This window comes from Myotis brandtii, unplaced genomic scaffold (assembly GCF_000412655.1).
Source record: "Myotis brandtii unplaced genomic scaffold, ASM41265v1 scaffold668, whole genome shotgun sequence".
Lineage (NCBI taxonomy): Eukaryota > Metazoa > Chordata > Mammalia > Chiroptera > Vespertilionidae > Myotis > Myotis brandtii.
In genome coordinates, this window is record NW_005370597.1 from 2,784,194 (window position 1) to 2,794,750 (window position 10,557).

The 10,557-nt window shown below is 48.0% G+C and overlaps 1 long non-coding RNA gene across 1 annotated transcript in view; it reads left to right on the forward strand.

Annotated features, from left to right (window-relative positions):
- The first annotated feature begins 299 nt into the window (after positions 1-299).
- LOC106723870 overlaps positions 300-10,557 on the forward strand; it is a 17,076-nt gene continuing 6,818 nt past the window's right edge. The window contains exons 1-2 of the long non-coding RNA XR_001359600.1: positions 300-310; positions 872-876. This is a non-coding gene — a long non-coding RNA (uncharacterized LOC106723870). The remainder of the gene's footprint in view (positions 311-871; positions 877-10,557) is intronic.

The following is a 10,557-nucleotide window of genomic DNA, read 5'->3' on the forward strand; positions in this document are numbered from 1 at the left end:
TCTCTCCCCACCCCCACCCCCCCACCCCCTCCCCTTGCTTCATCTCTCTCTAATATCAGTAAATAATTTAAAAAGAAAGAAAAGGTGAGAGGATTCCTGATCACCATATTTCTCCCCAGGGCAAGGGGCCAGCATGACTGCCCCAGCCTAGTCTGCAACCTGCCGGAGCTCCTGGTTCTGTGCAGCCAGGTTTATGGTGTCCTGCAGGATGCCAGCCAGCAGGCTGCGGTGGTGATACTCTGGCCATGGTCTGTTCCTCCCACGGCACCTGCCAGGCTTGCAACACCTGTGCCCAGATTCAGAGGTGTCTGTCAGCCAGCATGGTAACCAGCTCAAGGCCTGTCCTCTGTCCCTACCAACCTGTAACACGTGGCATGTCTGTGCTCGGGTGGCCTGCACATGCAGGTCACAGAGGGCTATCGGGTCCTGCTCCGCAGTGTCCCGCTGTGCCCGAAGGCCTCCCGCTGTGCCTGAAGGCCTCCCGCTGGAGCCTCAGCACTGTGTGCTCCCGGTGCCACCGCTGTCTCTTCTCGGAGGCCTTAAGTGATGACAGCCTTTCGGATCCACATCCCATTCACGGATTCAACCAACCCCAGATTGAAAATATATATATTTTTAATGTTCCATTATTGCTGATGTTGTACTATGTAGTTAGGCCCACAGTGGCTGCATGTCTGAACTGAACATGTACCAAGTTTTTCTTCTTGTCACTATTCCTTAAACAATACAGTATAACAACTACTTACATAACATTTACATTGTGTTAGGTATTATAAGTAATCTAAAGGTGATTTAAAGTCTACAGGAGGATATGTGTAGGTTACATGCAAACACTGTGCCATGTTATATAAGGGATTTGAGCACCCATGAGTTTTGGTACCCATGCAAGTCCTAGAACCAATCCTCCATGGATACCAAGGGACAACTTACTTTTTCTTGAGTGCCACCTGTGTGCCCACTCTGTCCTACACACTTCATGTGTATGATCTCATTTTATCCAAGGACCACCCTATGAGGTAGTTGTCATTTTACAGATTTGAAAACTGGATCAGAGGAGTGATTTAACACCCAGATTCACGTGGCTAGTGAGGGGCAGAGCTGAGATGACACGCCTTCCAACAGTTCACCACTATCCTGGGGTAAAGTCAAAATCCAGAGGCATGGCACATGCCTCGCCTCTGACCATGCACCTGCCAGGCTCCAGCCAGAATGACGGTTTGCAATACCCAGAACCCATTTGCCATTGTTTGGCTCTGGACCTTTCTTCATACAATATTGTCATCTCTTAGAACATATGTTTCTCCACTCCGCCCCCATGCCCCATGCACATAAATTTTGTTTCTTAATTTGTTCCAACAAGTTATATTTACCGAGTGCCTCTATGTGATGAGCACAGACTGCCCCTGTGGGGCTCAGAGTCTAGTGGATCCCCCTGGTTGCTTTACTTGTCCTTTAATTCTCATCTCTAATCCACTCCAGCCTGGGTCGGGTACATCTCTTTGTTCCCACAAGCCCCTACTCCCCTCATCACAGCACTTAGCACCAAGAATTGCCTCATCTATCCCCCACAAAGCTGTGAGGGCCAGGAGAGAGGGTATGGCCCAGTCTGTTGTGATTGACACCAGATCTCAGCGCACCAGCATAGTGCCTGGCCCAATTAGAAGACTCAAATCCCCTACATGACCCTCCTTACCTCTTCCCCAGCCACCAGGACTTTGACCTGGTCTCCTGCCTCCTCCTGTCCCAAATGCTTCAGTTCCTCCTGGATTTAAATGTGGTGCTGTGCTCGCAGTCTCTGACTCTGGGCCTGGGCCAGGAAGAACTGCAGGGCCACATCTGGGGCCTATCAGGCCTACGTGGCATCAATCCAGGCTCAGCCAGAAGCCATGTATGCACACGGCATTGGGACATAGGGCCCAACATTTCCAACAGAATCTCATTGCCAGGGATTCTCCCAGAACTACATCCCAGACCTAATGGCCCTGGAAGAGCCTGTAGTCTGGACAGAGATTTGAAGGCCATGGGGGGAGAGGAAAAATATTGGCTCTTCCAATAGATGCCACGGAGGCCCTAAAGATTGCATGCTCCTAATCCAGTAGGAAAACAGTCCCTTCCCATGCCCCTTCCTTCGGGATCCAGTAAACCTTCAGGTCCTTTATTTGCCACAAGTTCAATATTTCTCCCTAATGTTGGGGCAGGGTAAGCCAGAGACATATTGACTGGGCTCTGCAACTGCAGCTCTTCACTCCCCGCACACCTTCCTGGGGTATGTGAGGGAACCTGTTCCTCAGAGTCCCTGAAAGGATGCTTTTGGTGGAGCCCAGGTCCTAGAGATGCTGTCCTTCCTGCCACTGGAGGAAAATGCAATTAAGTAAATCAAAGGTGAAGACCCCCAATTCCACCCCCAAGCCCCAGGCCCACCTTGGGGTTCCCCCTGGAGGCCTGTGCTGTGACTTGCTTCTGAATTTCTCACCTGCTGAGAAGATATCAGGAGTGGGAAGGACAGCTGAGTTTAGCTCAGGGCTTTGAAATCAGACTGGTCAGGGTCCCAGCCCCTCCCTTTCTTAGCTGCATGACCTCAGGCAGGTGACACTCTTCCTCATCCATAACATGGAGCTGATTAAAGTTATAGAGAGTATGAAATGGGATAAGGCACCCAAAGCACTGAGCAGTAATGGGAGCTTACATGCTTAATTCCAAGGCCCAGGGCTGTAAAAACAAGTTGTAAGTAATCATAAAAAGGAAAAAAGGAAAACAGGAAAAGCTGGACGGAGCAGCCTTCCAGCCACCCTGTGGCAAATCGTGGGAGAGAGCGCCCCCTTCTGCACAAGAGTGAGCTTGCATCCCGGGAGGATGAACGGACCACATTGAGTCTAAGGACTTGGCATTTGCACCTGCGCTGCCTTTGGTTCTCCCATCACGTCCCTTCTCTGAGCCTCAGTTTGCTCACCTGAAAATGGGGAGCAATGTCCTCTGCTTGAAATACTTCTGTGGTTTCCTTTTGACTTTCAAGATAAAGTCCAAACATCTCAATAGATTTACAAAGCCCTGTATGACCTAGCCCCTATTTCCCTCTCCAGCCCTCTCTCCTGACTCTATTCATCACACTCTATTCTCAAAAGATTGAGCTGCTTGCAGTCCCCAAACAGATCAAGCACTCATTTACCTCTGAGACTTTTCCTGTCATTTTCTCTGCCTGGAATGTTCTTCACTCGTTGCTGACCGCCTCCGCCAGCAATCAACTTCCCCTGAAATCTTCCTTCCCAAGACTAATTTAGATGCCCCATAGAACCCTATGCTGACAAGCCCTTTAGAGAACTGATATGATGTTGTAATCTTTCTCTCTGGCAGATTGTACACTCCGTGAGAACCCGGATTTCCTAGGGCCTACATGACCAGCACATGGTGAGTGGTCATTAATGTTTGGGAATCAACAAATTAATGAGGCCCAGCTGGTGTGACTCAGTGGGTAAGTGTAAACCTATGAACCAGGTTTGCTTCCTGGCTGGGACATATGCCTGGGTTGCGGGCTTGATCCCCAGTGAGGGGCATGCAGGAGGCAGCCGACCAATGATTCTTTCTCATCATTGATGTTTCTATCTCTCTCCCTTCCTTCCTTTCTGAAATCAATACAAATATATGAAAAAAATAAAATTAATGAGTAAAGGAAGAGCCCCCTGATAGAGCTATGTAAACAGAGGGAAGGAAGGCAGACATCAGTGGGGCTCCTAAGATGTTGGACAAAAAGATACACCTGTGGTTCTGGGAGCACCACAGCCTCAGCTTTAACCCCTTTGAGCATACGGCTTCCTGGGTGCCGGCTCCAGACTTTTACAATCCTATGAAGAGATGGTTCAAGGTGGGCTCTGGCCACTGCTGGCCCAGGCACCTTCAGAGCTCACCTTGCTCACCTGCAACTCCCACAGGGCCCTGCCCAGCTGGCTGAGCCCATCATCTGTCAGGGGGTCCCCAAGGAGACCTGAACACAGGCTCTTCAGGCCAGCCTGGTGGGCTTGGGCCTCTTCTGCCGCATCCCACAGGGTGGGCTTCACCTGTTTTACCTGCATCCTCCTTCTTGCAGCCCCCAAGAGAGCAGCCCAGAACAAGCTTAGGGAGCTACCAAGTAAGAAGAGACTCAGGGTGAATCACTCCTTCCTCTGGACTCCAAAGCATACTGCCTGTAATACTTAGAATTTTCATTAATTGCACTACTCATAAAAACAGCTAATACCTAAAAACAGCTAATACCCATTAGGCTTTTTACATGTGCCTGATGTCACTGTGCTAAGCTTTCTATGGGTGCCTCTTTTTATCCACACAACACTCCAGTGAGGCAACAACTCTAAAATTTTATCCCACCTCCCCCCACAGTTTCTAGACAAAGCAACTAAGGCTCAGAGAGATCAGCAACTTCCTGGTGGCTGGCAGAGCTGAAAGTCAAGCCCAGGTCTGTTTGACACTAAAGTCTGTGCCCTTAATCATGATACCAAACTGGCCTATAAACATATGTCTGTCTCTCACTGCTTTATCCTTGAGGGTGTGAACTGCCCAACTTATCTTCCACAGTCCACAGGCCCTCGCACAGGGGGAGGTCTGGGAATGTGCTGGCCAAATGAATGTATGTTTGTTGATTTTAGAGACAGTCAAGGGGCTTGAGTTTTGTAGGTTTTTTTTAACGGGTACCTTTCCTTCTCTGATCCTACCTTTCCTCATCTGTAAATTAGATCTGCCTCATGGGGTTTTAGTAAGAACCAAACATACTAGTCAGTGCTTGGTAAACTGTTGAAGGCCTCTGAAGGATGAGGGGTTGCTTTTACTATTGGCCCTGCCTCTCCAGACTTCTGCAGGCCGGCCACCCTGGGACCTGTCTGAATCCTGACCCTTCCAGAGAGTCAGACTCCCTCTGGGCTAGTGTTGGGGCTTTAGCTGGTTGGGTGAGAGGGTGGAGCTGGCCTAAGGCCAGATCTCAGAGCTTCCCAAAGAACCCCACACTCTCCCTCCCCCCACCCCAGGCCACCTTGAGGGTCCAAGCAAAGAAAAATACCGTGTAGTTACTTCCTTCCAGGAGCCATGAGACAATCCAGGGCAGAGAGACCTCCAGCTCCTCTTGAACAACCACACCAGCCAACACCTGCAGCAGCGGGCAGTCTCTGCCAGAGGGCAGAAGGAAGAAAGCCATCCACCGGTGGCTGGAGAAAGAAACTATCCCAAATCACACTCTGATGGAAAGTTTGACTATTTCCAGTAACTTTTGTGCACCAACAGACAGATTTGCAACCTTGTGTAGATTGCAATTTTATTATTATTTAATTACACAAATAATATATTCTCTTAGTAAAAAAAAAAAAATGTTCAATTGACTATCTGATTGTGCACTTGTATCCAGAATATATAAAGAGCTCTTACACCTCAATAAGAAAGAGACAAATAACCCAATTTTTAAATGGCAAAGCAAGATAATATCAGAAAATGGCAGAATAGGGAGCTCTGGGGGTCGGTCTCTCCCCAGAAACCTGGCAAAAATGGCCAAAATCAACCTTGCTAGCACTCTGGGAGACAGTCAAAGATTTATAGCAACCAAGTGACTGCTTATCCAGGACAAAGGCAACTTAAATATGGTAAGAGATTTTTGTGGCATCTTAACTTACCTAGCCCCAACCTCCTCCCCAGCACAGAGGTGGTCTTGTATTTCTGGTGGGGCTGCCTGTTTCTGGAGGGAGCAGAGCCGGTTTTGTTCCCAAGGAATTGTGTTTGTCTGTTTTGACTGGTTGCGCTTTCCCCCAAAAGTCTAACAAAAGGGGCTTCCCTTTGCTTCTCTTATCCTGGAACTCTTTCAGGGCAGAGCAGTTACACCAAACATAAAAAAACATTGAAAACGTTTTTAAAATATAACCCCTCCCCCAAAACATTGAAAGATGAAAGAACAAGCAAAAATAATCGTTGGGGTAAACAATAGATACATGAAAGATTCAAAGGAAAAGCTGGGGAGTGAGATTTGGGGGGATCTTTAAAAAGTTCCCATGTGTACTGGGGAACCTAGAAAGCCATGCAGGCGCCCAGGGCAGGATGCATGCTCAGAAAAGCCCTGAAAAGACCCTACGCTTTCTCCTCTGGCTGACTTTTAGGCTCAGTAAAAGCAGGAAGTGAGGCTAAGGAGGAACTATAAATGGCCTGACTAAGCATAGGAGTGACCCAACACAGAGACAATCTGTAGAAACCTAGGGAATTTTTTTTCTTTTCCTTGTCCTCCTTCCAACTCTACCCCTCCTCCTCCTCCTTTTTCTTCCCCTTTCTTTCTCTCTTTATTCCTTTTTTTTCTTTAGTTTTTGTTGTTGCTGCTGCTGTTTTTTTTGTCCCAGGAGTTTAAGAATTGTGTCAGGTCACCGGCTCACCACTAAGATTAGAATGGAAACTTCAGTAACCACAAAGAATACAGTCTTTGCAAAAGTTGTCTAGAAAAGTAACTAAGCAAACAGATGGCTCCATCCCAAAACAAGCAACAATGCATATCCTGGAGAGAAGGGTGAATCTGGTTTTTAGAATCACTAAATCACCATAATCAAAATATCAGAGCACCAAGGGGAAGGATGGAGACTTAAGAGACCAACACAATGAAGAATACCGTCTTTAAAAACAATACTCAGATTGGCCAGTCTCCAACAGAACAAGTATGAGATATGCAAATAAACAAGAAAATATGGCTCATTCAAAGGGAAAACATTGGAATTAACAGGAACTATCCCTGAGGAAGCACGGACATTAAATTCACTAGGCAAAGACTTTAATTCAACTATCTTATATGTATATGCTCAGGAAACTAAAGAAAATGATGTCTCAGTGAATAGAAAATATCAATAGAAGGAGAGCAATTATTATTTTTTAAAATAGAAATTCTAGAGCTGAAAAGTACAATAACAAATTAAAAATCCACTAGAGGGCAGATTTGAGCAGGCGCAAGAAAGAATCTCATCCAACTTAAAGAGAGGTCAAATTATCCAGTCTGAGGAGCAGAAAGAAAAAACAATGGAGGAAAATGAGTCTAATAAACTTGTGGAATGCCATCAAGTATACAAATATATGCATAATGGGAGCCCAGAGCAAGAAGAGAGAAAGGGGCAGAAAGAATATTTGGAGAAATACTGCTCAAAAATCCCCCCAGTTTTATGAAAGACATGATGAATCTATACATCCAAGAAGCTCAAAAAATTCCAAGGAGGAAAAACTCCAAGAGATCCATATCAAGACATGTTACAATCAAACTGTCAAAAGCCGGATTCAGAGTCCTGAAAACAGCAAGAGAGAAGCAATTTGTTATGTACAATAGATCCTCAATAAAATTAAAAACAAATTCCTCATCAAAAACTATAGAGGCCAGAAGGCAATAAGGTGACATGTTTAAAATGCTGAAAGAAAAAAAGTGTCAACTAAGAATTCTATATCTGGCAACAACTATCCTTCAAAAATGTAAGAAAAATTAAGATATTCCCAGATCAGCAAAAGCTGAGGGGGTCCATTGCTAAAGAGAGTCGTTCAGCTTGTTGGAGGTGAGGAAAGGAGAAGACTCAGATGCTGCCCTGGACCTCAACATTCATATTTCAGTCACCCCAACTCCCTAGCCACATAGCTGTCAGACTTACAGGGTTCCTGGGAGCTGCAAGATCCTCAAAGCCCCTCGCCATACACTCAGAGTCCCAGAACCCTTAGGAGGTCAGGCCCTGGGTGGGACATAGTGACATTAAACAGAGAGCAAGCCCTGTGGAGGAGAGGCTAGGATCAGGCCAAATGTCTAAGAGGTGGGAGGTGACAGGTACCCTCTTGTCCTCACCTGCCTCTACCCACTGTGGCCCGCAAATACAGTTCTGAGCCAGCTCTTGAGTCAGACACCTCCACCTCATGGGCATCTTCCACCACCCTGGAGGAAGGGGAGGCTGAGCTCACTCTTAGGCACCAGAGTTCCCCAGAACCTCTGCCTGAGGAGCCCATGGGGCTCCCAAGAGCCTGTAAGAATCATCCCCAAGGCTCCAAGCTCAGTATATCCCCTAAAAGCCTCTCATCTTCTTGACCTTATTTTTTATCCTGTCATCTGCCGAGTGAGGCAAACAGGGTAGTTGGGATTGCTCCCATTGTACAGATGGAGAAACTGAAGTTCTGCTCAGAGAGATGCTTGAATCACCCAGAATAATAATGGTTGAGCTGAAGAGGTACACTAGTAAGTGGATGGGTGAGACGAGTGAGAGGAATGGGGATATGGGATGAAGGGAAGAGGGTGAGATGGAGTCCTGGGAGCAAACTTGAGCCCTGTATGCATGACCCCAAGCTCAGAGATTCTCTCCTCTGGGGTGGCAGTGGGGGGAAACCTCCAAGGGTCTGGTTTGTAGGTGTCAGTCCTGCCTTAAGACAAACATTCTTGGACCCTGTTGGGCCCTGGTCACTCACAAGCCCAGAGGAGCCACATCCAGCACCGACAGGTTCTCTGTCCCTGGAGAGGGCAGGCCCCGAGTCCTCCCGCTAAGGCTGAGCTGGGATCACACAAACACAACAGATGTTACAGACCGAGCCTTTTCCCAGCCTTCAGCTCACATGATCCTCCTGCTGGAGCTTTGTGGGCCAAGCAAGGCACCAAAATTCAGCCATTTCAGGCAGGAAAAAGGAGACCCCAGAAAGGTAAGCCCACACTGGTGAACAGCAGAATGGAGCTAGACCCAGGCTCTTCCGACTGCCCTCCAGCCTTGGCTCCCCAGGTCTCGCTTTCCTCCAGGGTCTCACCTGCACCAGGTCACAAGTACTAAGCACAGGATCAGAGCTCTCAAGAGGCAGAGCTTCCTCAAACAGCATCTGCAGCAGCTAAAGTGGAAAAAAGGGGGGTTCAATGGAAATTGAGAAAGGGATTGACCAAGAAACATCTTTCAAGATTTCCTGAGGATGAAATCTGTGTTGTGCCCTGTGTTTGGTGTTGAGGAAACGGTGTCCAGGTCAGAAATAGGCCCAGGCCTCACAGTTCACAGCAAGCTAGACAACTGAGCAGACATCTTCAATGGGCTAAGGCAGGGCCCATGAGGTTCTGAGGCAGCTATTTTGATTTGGGGCATTTTAATGAAGTCCCAAAAGAACCCCAAAACTTTCAAGTTTATTATCATTATTAGTATTATCAAGAACTGTGAAAATGAGACCTCCCTGGATATTTGATCTTTGCACACCACTTCTTCCTGTCCCTCACTCCATCGGCCCCAGCCTCCTACCTTCTCTGACCTGTCAGCAGCTGCATAACTTGACCCTGGCCCAACATCTTGTGAGGGCTCTATAGGGGCCTCAAGGAGGGACATCTAGTTCAGCTATGGTGGGGAAAGGAAGGTTCTTAAAGGTGCCCTAGAGGAGGCAACACCCCAGCCTCCTTACCTGTGGCTCCTCTGGGACTCACCTGAGGCACAAGCAGGGGTGCCTCTGTTTCCCGACCCCGAAGCAGCAGGGCCACATTGTATCCTCGACCAACAGAGCCCAGTGTGCGCTGGACTCGTGCTAGCAGCTCCTCCTCTGCCTGCTGCAGGGGGACACAGGCACAGCCTGGCCTGAGCAAAGGGCTCTGGAAGCACTCAGCACCCTGGGCTCCAGGGGCCTGAGGGCTCCTACCCTGCTCCCATCGCACTACCAGACCCCCCTACCTGAGCTGCATCAGAGCCCAGGACTCTGTCAAAGGTGATGCATTGTTCCTGTGGGCAGAGCTGGGGTCAGCAGTGTTCCTCCCTTCTTCCCCTGCCCCACCCATAGTTTATCCCCTCTCCACAGGTGTCTTCAGAGTCCCGGGCTGAAGCAGGCAGATGCTGTTGGGCGCCTCCAGGAGTGTGGGGTGACAGGTCTCTTCAGGGCCTAAGAAAGGTGGACTTCTTATCAACTCTCATGAGGGAAACTGAGGACTCCTGAGTCCTGCCCTCAACCTTTGCCTCAGTTTCCTATCCTGAGATGGTCTAGCCCTCTCCCTCTCCCAAGAGGCTTTCCCAAGCTGCACTACCTCTGATAATGAGTGTGTGGTTTCTTACCACACTCTCTCCCCCTCTCCACTTCCACCACCACGGTGAGCATGGCCTGTGGGTTGTCAGTGAGGGCTGCAGGGGCTGAACTGCCCTGGCCCCAACCAGCCCCTGAGCTCTCCATACTCCATGGCTTCCATGCCTCTCAGATTCCCCTCAATAATACATCTCTGATCTGAGGATTTCTGGGCGAGGCCTCTAAGTAATAACCTATCAAAGGATGTGACAGTCCCCTCTTTTCTGAGTTAGAACATTGCATGGGATTCTTCTTTTTTCCTCTTACAAAAAAATGTTCAACATATCTAACTGTGTAGAGAATAATATAATGACCCTCCAAGCCCCCAGCTTCAGTAGTTATCAACTAATGACCAGTTTTATTCCTTCCCTCTTTCCCTCGCCACCCCCAAAATTCTCTATTAAACCATTACACCCCTAAAGGATTCTTTTATATATATATATATTTTATTGATTTTTTACAGAGAGGAAGGGAGAGAGATAGAGAGTTAGAAACATCGATGAGAGAGAAACATCG